This window comes from Triplophysa dalaica, chromosome 21 (assembly GCF_015846415.1).
Source record: "Triplophysa dalaica isolate WHDGS20190420 chromosome 21, ASM1584641v1, whole genome shotgun sequence".
Taxonomy (NCBI): domain Eukaryota; kingdom Metazoa; phylum Chordata; class Actinopteri; order Cypriniformes; family Nemacheilidae; genus Triplophysa; species Triplophysa dalaica.
Window position 1 is genome coordinate 10,906,996 of NC_079562.1, and position 14,606 is coordinate 10,921,601.

The 14,606-nt window shown below is 39.0% G+C and overlaps 1 protein-coding gene across 2 annotated transcripts in view; it reads left to right on the forward strand.

Moving 5' to 3' along the window:
• The first annotated feature begins 2,918 nt into the window (after nucleotides 1-2,918).
• The window catches only part of tafa4b (TAFA chemokine like family member 4b), a 38,661-nt gene continuing 26,973 nt past the window's right edge, over nucleotides 2,919-14,606 (forward strand). The window contains exons 1-2 of one of the 2 annotated variants that reach the window (XM_056734982.1): nucleotides 3,026-3,057; nucleotides 3,232-3,381. The gene's annotated coding sequence lies outside the window, so the exon portion shown is untranslated. Of the gene's footprint in view, nucleotides 3,382-14,606 lie in introns of both variants that reach the window. The other variant, XM_056734981.1, reaches the window with a different exon arrangement.

Here is a 14,606-nt window from a genome sequence, read left to right on the forward strand (position 1 = left end):
TGTGACTTTAAAATAGAGCCCTAGAGAGACTTTTTAAGCAGTGTGTTTTATTTATTTAAGGGACATTTCAAACTTAAATTAAAATTCTGTCATTATTTCTTCACCCTCATGTTGTTGAAACTTGTAAATGACTTTCAAATGGGAAACAAAACTACATAGTTTCTGTGGGCTTGTGTCTTAACAATGGAAAACAACCTATGCCAGTGTTGTTTGGTGCAGTCATACAGGTTTGGAGTGACATGGTGACTAAATGATGAAGGAATTGTCATTTTTGGGTGAACTATCCCTTTGAGTCTTTCTTTACTCGTACATTAACCTAAATCCCACTGACACTCTGTGTTTTATGACCACTAGATGGCAGTACAACACCACTAATGATTCCGCATCGCTCACTAAAATTTCTGAATCAAGTGCCCACCAGACGAGTGCTGACGTTCCCACTCACATACAGTTACATGGTGTCATGCTTTGCTGTTAACTTGCTTAACTTAGGCAGTAATAATTAGGACAAAGTTATCCTAACACTTTAAATAGCACATTAAGTAGGCTACATTAGACAAGATATGCCATATTGTTTTTCACGACCCTGTTCACACTTAAATGATGAACAAATGTTGTTTCATTGTCTCTCCATCATAGCTAAATGAGTGCGTGCACGAGCACACAGACCGTTTATTACATGCAGGGCGCGCGTAAAGGCAGAGCTATAGATGCTCTTGTGAAGGATTATACTCCGTCTCACTGCTTTCTAATGATGAACCTCACGCAGCTAATAACGGCAGCCTTTCCCCTTCATGTCTTATTCAGTGAATTCTTCTCGTGCGCGGGTGGCCTTATTTTGTCGTGTTTAAAGTAATGGGATGTCACTGGTGCAATTGTTGGGGAGTGAGCAATTATTACCGCGCCAGTACTCGTTGTACTGGAGGAACGCGCTCCTCGAGCCCGATCTCACACTGTAGTTATTTACATCATGTAAATAAGCGCCTCTGGGTTACCACTTCAAGTATAGATTTTTGTCAGGAAAAAACTATATTTATTGCTTGCTCGTTTGTGGCCCCAACTTTCTTGTCTTTCGGAGGAGTCTCATTTATCCGTCTTCCCTGAGTGTCGATATTTCAGGAAATGAATTTTACTTCTGACATTCGACAGAGTGCGGTTCTCCTCTTCTTGTTGTGAAATGCAGATTAGGTTTGTTTTCCGTCATCCATCACCCATTGTCTTTATGCATAATATCCATTATCCTGCGTGTACCAACGCGGCTTAATCTAATTCATCTCACGAAGAACAAAACTTCTCACCAACCAACAGAAATAAATCAATTACCAACGGCTCATCTTACATACCCGCTTCAACAGGCGTCCCACAAAGCAAGAAAACGCTCTCTTTCAGAGGATAAATCTGGAAATATTGATTGTGTTGGGAGAAATATTCCTCAAGTTATGATCAGACATTTCCATAATGCTCATTCCTCAGAGAGAACGCAGAAATAAGGAGTCTCAGCGGGGATCCTATGACACAAGTCTTCTGATAAAAGACATTTGTACCTTCAATTCTACATTATCAGCATTATTACATCATTTGCTTTAAACTCGTCCCAAGGCAAAAAGTTAATGGGTGACTTTCAAGGATAAATGAGCTCGCGTAAGTAAGATGTGCTGTCCGTGGTGCTGAAACGAACCCCTGTCGTGAACTGCGGTGTAAACTTCATCCTTCCCTCACAGTGCATTAAAATATCTGCGGTTTAACAAGAAACATATAATAGTTGCAAAACTATTGTTTTATATTGTGTTGTACGCATTTATTGTCATTGGTAATGCTCTGGCGTCAACAGACAAGTTTATGCCGTTTTAGCTCCTCTTTCGCAGGTCAACGGGTGACTCCATCTCTTGCGCACTCGTCTCGTGCTCAGTGTCTAAATATTTTGCGCACTGCGCCGCAATATGTGATACGACTCGATACATTCCGTATGAAAAGTGCAATAGGGCAGCATTTTTTTGTCCATGAAAACAAGCAGTGAAGATCTAAAAGAGCTTCACAAGGTTGTTTGCGGTTAATATTTTATTAGGTAAATGTCCGGGCCAAAGAGGATGTTCAATGGTGAAAATAAATAGCATGGGATATTGAGTGCAATGGCCGTACTCTTAAAAAGAAGACTCTGTGGGGTTATATTTCATCTTGTACTTAGTACTCCTTTCATCTCCTTTTCATACCTAAAAGAGCAAAAGAATACAATTTCATATAGTGGAGACCACTTCTATACAGCATTCAAGATCGAGTCTCCCTGCATATTATAGTTTAGAAAGTCTTTGGTGTGTAGGTGGCTTAACCCAGACCTTTCATTTCTCAAGTCACAGCTACAGACGTGCGCGTAACAATGAGAAATTACACTCATTCAGGGACATTAGATGTTAAACCCCTGAACGACACGTCTACACGCAATGTACATCCAAAATCTGGTATGGATCATCCTCGCAATTCAAAACAGAGATTACATTTCACCCACCAGACTCATCCTTGAGGAGTGACAGACAGTGATTGGAGATTGATAACACCATTTGCCCCATAATAGAAATGATCAAAGACGCCCACGCAGGGAGACTGAAAGAAATGGGCAAAATCGATCTCCTTAAAAATGTAGGCCTACCTGTTTGAGCACAGGATTAAAGCACAACTGTTCTTAGTGGCACGCATGTACGAGATTTATTACAAATTATGGCATCTATAAAGAAATATTTTCACTCGCTTTGGACGAGGCTGTCATAGTAAAGCCTCTCACTTCAACACTTGTAAGCTATGACATCAGTTAGCGTGGCTACTTGAAAAATCGCACGCGGGGCGGGGGTGCAGCCGACGCACGTGCGCGGAATAGCCAAGGCAAGTTCGCAATTCTCTTGTCAAATCGATCGCAGCTCTGGAGGAGTGTGCGACGCGCGGTTATCATCGCCGACTTCCCCATCACTCACAGTCCCAGCGGTTCCGGGACGCGTGTGACGCGCAGCTCGCCTCGCGGGGACACAGCTGTTAATAACCTGACAAGCATGTCTGGAGCCTTATAAGGTCATTAGTCTACTAACCTCCATATGGATTTACGCGAGATTCAAACGATGCGTTTCGTTTACCTTCTTTCCCTCTCATTTATCCTGCCGTTGATGGGTTGCGCACAGATGCGCAAAATAATGGGCAAATTCGGTTTATGAACTCTCCATCTCCGTTTCGCTCTCGCCCACTCAGGGTCCGTGTGATGGACAGGCGGCTAGTGAGCTCGACCTGCAGTTTGAAGTCGAGCTTCGCTGGAGTGAGCAGAAAGTAATCTCTTTTAAAGCATTCGTCTGGACTTCTGTCACACTTTGAAGAAGAATGCACTCGCTTTCATAAACGCAGGTAAACTGATTTTATTTCTCTCTGTTTTGAGCTCAAATCAATGAGTTGTTTTTTAAATGCAAACGATGTGGTTGGTTGCCATCCAATCGCAATTTAAACTAGGGCTGATAACGATAAAAACTTTTTATTTAGAGGTCGTGCGTAATGTGCCCCATTATCCAGACAGTGAAAATCATTTCCAAATGATTTTGACAAATGTTTCTAAATATGGCTGTACTATAATCAGATTTTAAGCATCGTCGTGATAGCAACTCGCGCTTATTTAGTTGTTGGAGTCGCTCGGTCCTGATCATTTACTCAACTGGAGCAGTTTGGGTGAATTAAGTGATTTAGCAAGCGATCACACCGGTGCTGTACGGGGTTAAATAAGCTGGCGTTTCACCAATTGAACGATCATATGATCTGGCGTTCTAATGTTTGTCGTTATCATCTCCAAGTAAAGAAGTGCGCGGCTGAAGCGCAGTGCGCTCGTAGCGCGTTCCGCCGAACCAGATGCACCAGGTGCAGGCAACCAAATTTCACTGAAAACAGCTGGATGTGCGTATTTGGTATACCAGTACATTAAACGACAGGGACCGTTTAGTCAAGTGCTGATCCTTTGAATGACAGGCACTCTCTCGTGCCATGACGCATTATAATTGGCGCTGTAATGAGAGCCTCCCCACATCATGTAGTAATAGCTCTTCATCTCCGTCTCCACCCATTATACCGACGTGCTGTTTGGCCAATTGTTCTCTCCAAATGGTATTGAGAGGGAGTAATTATTTCCCCTTTGTTTTGTGTCCTTCGTGGTGCCTGGCAGAGACAATTGTGTCATTAGTTCAGCGGAGAGAGGCAGAGGTTGGGCGAGAATGTAAAGGGACTTAATTGTCATCGACACTCACATTAAGAACCAAGCTGCGCAGCTGAGCCCGAGGAGATTACTCAATGAAACCTGTGCTTACCAAGGGATGTGCATATGTCTTACTTTCCGTCTATATTTCATCCTGTCTTTCCACCACACTCTGCCATCCCTTACAATTGGGCCTTGCATCACAGTGTTCCCTTTGAGAGAGAGAGGAGAGAGAGGGTGACAGAGGGCATGTGCATTCTACTAAAGAACATCTGAAGGGCTGCCTACCTGCAGTCGATTGGTTTCTTCTCTATTGATGTCAGTCCTGTTTTAGCATTAACTCTTAACCCATCGTTCTCCTCTTCATGGGAGGCATAGCACACTTTTGGAGTCACAAGAGGAGGGTGGGATGGGGGATGCTCGGGGGGATCTCTGATAGATAAGGCACGGATTGTGAGCAGCTCAGCTGGACAGATCTGCTCTCTGAGCTCTGAGCTGGCATTAGCCATCCAGTCTGTGCTGCCGTGATGGATGGATGCTCTTAGAATGGACAAGGACCGGAGAGAGTGAGAGAGCTTATGTGTGAACAAGTATGTGTGTGAGAGTGGGGAGGAGCTATTAAAGAGACGGAGAGACAAGGAGGCAGAGATATAAATCGAAAGGAGTGCGAGAAAAATTAATGATGGAGTGAGAGATTCACTAGGAGCAGAAGGCAGTGATGGGAAAGTCTCTCATCTGTAAATGAGATTGTCCCTGATGGCCGGTTTCTCTCCCAGTTCGCTCATTCTTCTTCCTCTCACAAATCTCAATGCTCCGCTGGACGCAGGTCTCAATACGGGCCGCTGCGTGTGCTGACAGTGAAAAACAGAGATGCCGGAGGGAGTCGGCCCTCGGGAGACTCTCTACTATTCTCTCTATCCTTCTCGCGCACACACGTCGTGTCAGTTGGCCCTGAAACCTTAAAAACAAGGGAGGCATGAGAGGGCACATTAGTCAACAAGAAAGTTTGAAGGAAATAGAGTGAAAGCTCAAAACTTCAGGGAAAAATACATCAAGCAAGGAGATGCTAATAAAGGCATGTGTTTGTTCATAGCACACACATGCTAAACCAATACTGTCAAGAGCATTTCATTGAACTTCTTCAACCAGCGTGTGTGAAAAAGTAAAACACATGAGATACATTGAAATCTGTTTAACAATTTTTATTTAACTTTCTGTTGGTATTTGAGACCTTTTTCTGAAGGTACTGCATCTCTTTCATCCTCCCTTTCTTACTGTCTTCTAATTTTCTTTTGACTTAGCCTAAAAATGTACTGTTCCGATGCTATTAAACAGCATCTGATCCATCTTTTCTGCAATGTGTGGCAGTTTGGATTGGTTTATTCCACTCACAATCGATGACATCCATTTCAATGGGATTTGCCTTAAATAACAGGCTTTAGCATAGGATATGTTGAAGACACAAGCACTTCTGTCTGATCAGAGCGTTGTCAAATTTAAATGAAAATATTCTGAGCCGTTACCACACCAGAATTAAGCGTGTTAAGCACACACACATTCAACAACACTTATAATTGAGAATGTTATGACCCCAAACCATAAGTTTACTCCCCTTAGTGGATTGGGTTGCTCTGGTATAAGTTGGAGCACTGGCTCCAGTATTCAGGTTACAACTCTGAAGGAAAAAATAAGCCTTTTAAATGAGCATCAGTTTTGTGGGCGGCAATAAGTGCTTTTGTGGCCTGAGCAAATGGAACCGAAATGTTGCTTTGCAGTTGTGGAGATTCTCAATCAACTGACAGCAATCTCTATCAATAAACCCGTTTTGTCTTTTCAGTGCCTCGTATGAGCTTTCAAACCTAATGCGAGATTCGAAACCTCAAGAGATTAGGAACTGTAAAATAGATATAGTGTTTGTGTGTGTGTTTGAGAGTAACTTTACAACTCTTTCTGTGTCAGCTGACAGATGTTTGTCAGGGTTGTGTTATATCTGAAAAAAAAAACGGTCTTATGTGTGATTAACCAAAGCTTGAATGCATAAAAAATACACACATTTGCTTGCTTTTCTCATTTTGTTCACAGCAATGTAGTGCATCTCTGAGCAGTGGAGTGTGTAAAGCGTTGAGTTTAAGACATTAAGTCTGATTTATTATAGCAATAAACCACTCGAGGCCATGCACATTCTTAGGCACAACGTGAAGTGAGTGTTTAAAACCCCGTTAACCTTGGTCAAATTTGACAAAAGACACCTTGCTCAATAAAAAGTGAAAATTATTAGGACTAATAGTCAGATAAGCTTTTTTGTTTGCTGTGTAGTTCATTAGTCTAACTGTAGGTTGTTTACACTTACAATGAAGCAATCTGTGGCCACATGTTTGTTTTTTCAGTGTTTATACAGCTAATCCAATCAGAAATTGTCTACTTCCATTATGTAGTCGGCTAATATCAGTCAGGAATATGTCCGAAACCTCAGTATGCAAAATAAGTTGGCGAGAAATAGCTGGATGGTTTCACTTTGCTTCCGGCGAGATTTTTAAGTGTGCATTGGATGGACCTGAGCAACGATCCAAATTCACAAGTAAATAAAGTATGTGAAAAACTGAATGTCTTCTTTTCAAATGTAGGTACAGATAAATTCATTTCTCGTGACTAAATTATGTTTTTACCATCGCCCGTATACAGGATGTTGTTAATACGTCATAAGTCAAAGAGCATATGTCACATGAAAATAAAACATGGGGTATGCAGTATGTCCACGCAGTATTCCACAAGAAATAGTTTGAGATTGTTTTAAATATAAAAGTAGCAATTTTAGAATATAAGATGATGAAAATGTGAATATGTATTAATGTGGAAAATATTCACTCTATCATGACAACAATAATGTTTGCATTTCATTTGCATTTTGACACATAACCAATGTGTCAGGTGTTTGCTCTTACATTCAGTTTATATCGTTGCCATCTTCTCTTGTGTTCCATGTTCATTCTGTTCAAATTTTCGTTTAAATTAGCACTTTTTATATTTTTTACTTTCAACAATACCTGGCCGGGCAGAGTGTGCATTTAGTTGTTCTCACTCAATATCGTAATCTTATTTTCGACGTATTTGGCTTTTAGAGAGTTTTTGCATCTGAACTCTTCATATATATATATATATATATATGGCATAATGGTTAGAGACTCGGACTTGTACCCCAAACGTTGCTGCTTCGAGCCTCAGTAGCAGCAGGGATTGTAGGTAAGGGAGTGAATGATCAGCACTCTCCTGGCTGCTCACTGCTCTGGGCGTGTGTTCACGGTGTGTATGTTACTCACTGCTGTGTGTGTGCACTTGGATGGGTTAAATGCAGAGCACAAATTCAGAGTATGAAACAACATTGGCCTCACATCACATCACTATACTCCTGGGGCCATCTTACAAAACAACCCATCTTTAGTCCTAAGTTAAGATCTTACAAATTTAATGGTCTAAATGGGTTGAAAACTGAAGTCATCCCACTTACTGCACTAAGAAGAAAACAATAGGATTCTGAGTTTGGATGTTGCAGTCGCTTTAGTTCCGTTTTTGGCCAGTTCTTGATTTTGTTGGTGTGTTTGTATTTTTGCGACGCTCCATGTTCTCATTGTACTTTTAAAGTATCTCCATTGTTTTGAATGTATTTAATTAAAAGATTTTTATCTTTATAGTTTGTATTTTGAATGTTACACAATGCAAAATCAGAGGTGCCCTGGCTTTGACACTAGGCGTTTCAGAGCAGGCATAATTGAATATTGAATAGCTTTTATACGACATTGCGTCATTGTGTCATGAAGAAATCGGCATTAACCTAGCTGTGTAAAGTCGCCTAAATATGCAAAGAGTTTTACACCCTGCGAGGCAAATCTGTTTGAGTTTTTTTTCAAGACACTGGCTTTGGTGGTTATGCTGCTAAACTAGCTTTGGGTTTTCCATGAATGTCCTTGTCAAATTTCAGTTTATGTTCGTGATGTGTATGAGCATACAGTATGTAAATTCTATCCAAACCACTGTAGGTATTCAAACATTCTCACCAATGATCATTTCACTGAGAACTTTTATGTGTGTTCGTTTGCAAAAGCGTGTGTGAAAGTGTGTGTGTGTGAGTGAAAGGGAAAAGGTTATAAACCAGTGATCCTGAGGGAACACGGCAATATGGTGTCACACTCCACAGCCCCACAGACATATTAATTCACTTATTGATACCGTTGACACATCTCAGTGCCTTTGTAAAATTAACAATTGATCACACTTGCTTTCAATTCCTTTCTTTTTTCCTTCCTCCTCTTCTCTTTACCCATGCCTGACTTTTCCCCTGTCTCTTTCGGCCCCTGTGTTTGCAGGCCCAGCACGTTCGGTCATTATTATAATTACGCAGCAGCCTGCAGGAGTCTGGTCATTAGTGATAGGGGGGAATTGTGAGATAATCGGGACAGTGGCCGGGCTCAGCACATCTTTGCAGGGAAGAGGGCAAGGAGAAAGACCCTGGCATTGACAGTAGAGTAGCACTCTCATTGATTGTTCAAATCCACATTGAAATAGGACATACTGTAAAGTCACAGAACGCTAGGACAACAAAAAAGGGCAATGCATTTATCAGAGATAGAGAGAGAGAGAGGGAAAGAGAAGAGAGAGAGAGAGAGAGAGAGAGAGAGAGAGAGAGAGAGAGAGAGAGAGGAGGGAGGGTATGGACTTTACAGGCAGAAGGGTGACAGGCTGTTTACTTATACTTAATTATAATTTGCTGTGCAATTAATGATATTTGTTTTCCTTCCCATTAATTGGCTGTCAAAAATATTTTTTAGATAAGAACTATTTGTTTGTAGGCTCTCCTTTACAGCTTGTGTAATAGATGTTCTGATTCTCTATTTTGCAGTACTCCATAGATCCATGATTTATTTCTTGCTTTTGTCATAATTTGATTCTATTTTGATGCACATATCTAATTTATGGATAACTGGAACTTTAGCTCATGTGACTTCACCAGAACAAAGTGGTGAAGATATGAGTTCTGTTTCATTCACCCATCAATTTGGTCCAAAATGTATCTTCAAAATTTAAAGATATGTGAAATACAAACAGAACCAATAGATTAATTTCAAGAATCCTGGATAACTTTTACTGAGTTCAATTTAATAAGTGCAAATCTAAATACAGTTTGAAATGTTTTTGAGATTTCTTCTGCAACGCTATAGATGTATGTGATGCAATAAATGTGATGGATATACTGTAGATGCAATGATTGAACTGCGGGGATTGCTACTACATAGAAAATAGTTTTCAATTTAGATATTAAGTAGAGAAGCAGAATGTTAATTTAGATGCCAATTCTAGCTTTAGATTAACCTTTTATCATTGTATGTGACTCAGTTAATGCATGAATATAAAATCAAAAAGAAAAAAATTATATCGCTGCTGTCCTCATAAAACTTGTATCTCCGGATTTTTTTTTTTTGCCATATATCACTATTATTAGTCACTCTTTATGTCTGTCACTGTTTTTTTTCAAATATCTAACCAATAAAAAGTATTAAAAAGTGTCAACTTTAACAACACAGTGTGTACTCATTTTAAAGGTATGGTGTTTTACCCATTTCCTAAAAACAACGAATTTGGACTTACGAGGTTTCAGAAGCACAGCAATGATATATTTCTTTTTTAATATTTACAATAATTATTATAGACTCACACTAACCATAACATTAAATTACATGTTAAGAAGTGCATACAGACATTATATTGTTTCTTCTAATTTTTCCGTTTTAAAGACCTTCTCAAAGTGAATTTTCTGTTCTGAAATGTTTAAATGTTTTGAAAAACATTTCTCAGTGGTATAACTATGTACAAACACACCAAGAAAGATTACAAATTATTAAGACAGAATACAAAAGACACAGCTTGCACATGAAGAAATGAAGCAATGAAGCGTCTTTTTCTGTAAAAATTAGGTCATCATTGTAGACTTCATGTAGTTTGAACATCAGAGCAAAGCTAATTGGACAGTTAACAGCACCTGTACAGTCTCAATACACTCTCATGAGAGCCAGCACCTCAGCAATTGAGAAAGGCAGCTTACCACTGACTTCACCTTTTAGGAGTTTAAATGTTATGCAGTTCAATCTAAAAGCAAGAAACACAGGCACATTTTCACATTATAAGGCAAGCACACACACATACTCAATCACACAAAGCAATGAAATGAAAGACAGATTGTTCTTCTTAGTGGGTTGGTTAGGAAATGGACAAAAAGCCTGCTGGAGTCATTAGATCTTGGGGACCATGATTCTAGTCTGAGCAACAGGCTGTGAATGGGACTTAAGTGCAACGAAGATCAATTCTTCTGTAACGTTAACTCTGTTATGACCCTTGTCTTCGTGTTACCCTCGGGCTAGATATAAAAACAGTTGTAAGTTCAGAGCTGACTATAGAAAACCTCAAATATGCAGTTTCTTACAGATAGTTTTTTGCTAAAAAATTATCTTTTTTAAAACCATTGAAGAATAGATTTGTCACCTGTTTTCCATTTGTACGGACAGGCAGTGATTTAGGTTAATTTAGTATTTCTTATAAAGTCAGGACATGATATGTGTGTTTGCTTTTTTACATGATAAAAAAATACATTCTTGCGTATCTTGAAGATTAAACTTGACAACTCGTGTACAACTCCAATAGTCTCTAAAATAATCACGCGCGCACCGCACACAAGCCCATAAACACATATTGAAATGAGTCGCCGTACAGTGCCGGGTGGTGAAATTGCCCGCTTATCTTCAGTAATATCAGCTGAGCGAGAGCTGATGTACTCATCTGCAAACACACAGATACGGCAAGACCAGCAGTGCGGAAACACCCCGCTTCCATTCGGATTGGCTATCGGAGTTTTACGGTGACCACAGATGCTCGTGGACGTAAACACACACACATCGATATTGCACCGAGGCGTGAGAAAGCAGCAGGCTGGAAACGTTTCATTGAAAAGCAAATGCACCGGAGGCCCAGGCCTCCCGCCGCATTACAATATTGTGCATTTTCTCCAGAAATCAGAGATGCTTTTAAGAAATTGGTTGGGGCTCCTCACATTTTATGCTTCCTTTTGGTTGCCTCTCGTCGGAGAGATAGAGTTGTTTTACGGAGTCATTTTTCTGCTCTGTTTGAGACCCGGAGCATGAAATGGTGTATTTAGGATCAGGAATGTTTGCAAATGGCTTTTGTGTGTTGAAGAAATTGAGTGACAGAGAAAATGACAAAAAACAATATTGTCAACAGCTGCCAGAAGTTGGCGAAAGTATTGACTGCAGATGCAATTAACCTGTGGACATACACACAAACTGACACAAACATTATAATGTAAAGACTAGTAAATTTAATTAAAAGCATTATATGCTTAAAACATTAATGAGACATGTAATGTTCAGTATGGATGGTGACTACTTACAGTGGCACAAAGTTGAAGTGTGCAATTTGTTTTATGTTAAGACACCTTCTCCTATCCCAGCCTATGCACAGACTCAGCTGTAAGTTGATGCTCAAGATAATAATATTCCTTCCAGCTAAAAATGATTATTTCAACATAATTTCAGTGTAATTTCACGGTAACACTTTACAGTAAGGTACCCTTTATAAAGCATTTATAAATGTGTTCATTAATGATTAATAAGTCATTTACAAATGCATTACGAAGCAGTTATAACAGCATGAGAAAAAAAAGGGATTCAAACGAAACACCTGCCAAATAGTGAGCCATTTTTAACTCGCATGTTATAAATGCTTAATACATATATTTATTTGTTATTTATTTTACCCTTGGAAGCAGATTGATTATTATCTTGATGTTGTTTGCAATAAGGCTGTCTGAATCAACACTATAGGGTGATATGTTGTTTTTCTTATACCTGCTCACTATTTGGCAGGCATTACGTTAGAGTCCTCCTTTTTATTCATGCAGTTATAACCGCATTATAATGCATTTGTAAATTTCTTATTAGTCATTAAACAACACATATATAGATGCTTCATAAAGGGTAATGTTAAGTGTTACCAACTTTGCTTTAACATCAACTGTGATGATTCTTTTAATTTGGTCGACAAATGTGAGTGACCCTGGACAACAAAACCAGTCTTATGGGTCTATTTCTCGAAATTGAGATTTGTACATATTTTGAAAGCTGAATAAATAAGCTTTATATTGATGTATGAGCTGTTAGAATAGACTATATCTGGCTCAGATACAACCGTTTAAAACTCAGGAATCTTAGAGTGCAAAAAATCCAAATATTGAGAAAATTGGCTTTAAAGTTGTTAATCAGGGGCACTGTGGTAGGCCATCCACTCAGAAAAATAAAGTTTTTATATATTTAAGGTAGGAAATTTGCTAAAAATTTTCATTGAACATTATCTTTACTTTATATCCTAATGATTTTTGGCATAAAATAAAAATCGATCATTTTGACCCATACAATGTATTTTGTCTTTCACTAAAAATGTTCCCCTTCTTCTTAAGACTGTTTTTTGGATCCTGGCTCACAAATATAATTGTGTATATAACCAGTAATCAATCAATCGGTAGATTCTTTACTTAAAAGTTTAGGTTATTTCTAGGATTTTGATGCAAGACTAATTCATCAAGAAGTCTAAAAGGTTTTCATTATTATCAGCCAGCCAGGCATGTAATACTGGAGTCCATTTCATTCTGGTTCCCTGTTCCAGAGAATTTCAATTCACAATTCACCGGTCAATTTAAACGACTCTGGCTAGCAGGTAATGTACAGTTGAGGCTGCGCTTTATTTTCCACAGGTAAATGGGACAGGTATTCCAGGGCGGCATGTGTACGCGACGTGTTTTCTCACCTGCACGTGTGTTTTTATTGAATGGTTCTAAAGCGATCTCCATTGACGAGTTGATGACATCAAATGCAGGGCACAGTTCCTTATCTGAGGTGGCATTCGGCCGTTGCATGTCAATGAATTGTGTGTGTCTATGTGTGCACATTGTTGTGTGTTTGTGATTGAGGTTAAGCCAAATGCAAATCAAAGCAATTTCCAGACAGACCTTCCTGCACAGATCGTCCCACTCCACATAATGATCATCTCGGTCTGATCTGTTCAAGAGTTCTTCAGTTAATACACTGATAACTACCACACACGCATGAACACGCACACACGCATGAACACGCACACACAGAGCAAGAATCACTGAATGAGCAAACACTGGTATATGTAGGCTACATGACTTTGAAGAAGCGAAAATGTTGTGTATCGGAGGAAGAATGACGTGAAATACAGGAGATAAATGGATGATTTCGCTTTTCCATGACTGTGGACAGCAGTTTGTGTGTGAATATAGTCAGTGCGTGTGTGTAAACAGTAGCAAGCTATAAACACACAGCACTGTATAGCGCTCTAATGAATGTGTTGGAACAAACAGCTGTTAGCAATGGGTGTTGTGAGTTTGCCTATGGATAGAGAATGAGAAAAATGACAACACACACTATGAGCTTGTCACTCACTCAGATAATCAAAATAAAAGCACTAGTCTGAAAGTGTCCTACCTGCTGAGATAAACCGACTCGAGCCTAATAAAAGTAAATTACTCAGAAAATGTATAATGACTTTTCAAATAAAAATATAGAATTGTAATAAGCACATATTAACAAAACTCATCATTTTCCTCAGATCACATGGCTTCCCTAGTCATTTTCCCTTAAAAGCAGTTTATAGTATTTCCACAAGGGGGCAGAACGACACTATGATCTATTCTACACAATCACTTCAGACCCACTTTAGTGAATAGTTCGGAATTTGCCAGATTTTTAATAATCAACATTTTCGTTATTCTTTTATTACTATTCTTAAGTATGTTTGTCATTCATTTAAGACTGTATACAAAAATGTAATCATAAATGCATAATTGTATACTTAAAAAAAAGTTTTTACATTAAATTAATGTATAATTTTAAAATGATATATGCTATTTAAGATTTGGGGTATGCTTGTGCGTCTTATGTATATGCAAATTCCTATACATTCCCATTTCTAAAATTTCACATATCACGTTTAATGTTTCCCTGGGATTTTGGAGTGAAATACGACCAACACATATTCTTGAGACGTTTCCGTGAGTTCACAGTATGACTGATATATATATATAGTATAACATTTATTAACGGGCAATGTGTATATTTGACATATTGTCTATATATACCTTGGTTGCAGACGATACAGATGTTAATGACGGTTCATTTTTCATGTTGTCCTTTTATGCTAGGGGCTACTGTTGTGCTACTCTGTATTCATTTCGTATTCATCTTCTCTCTGTCAAGGTAAAGAGTCAAGCAGGAATTTGCTTTTGCACATGTCCGACAACCTGCGGCAACAA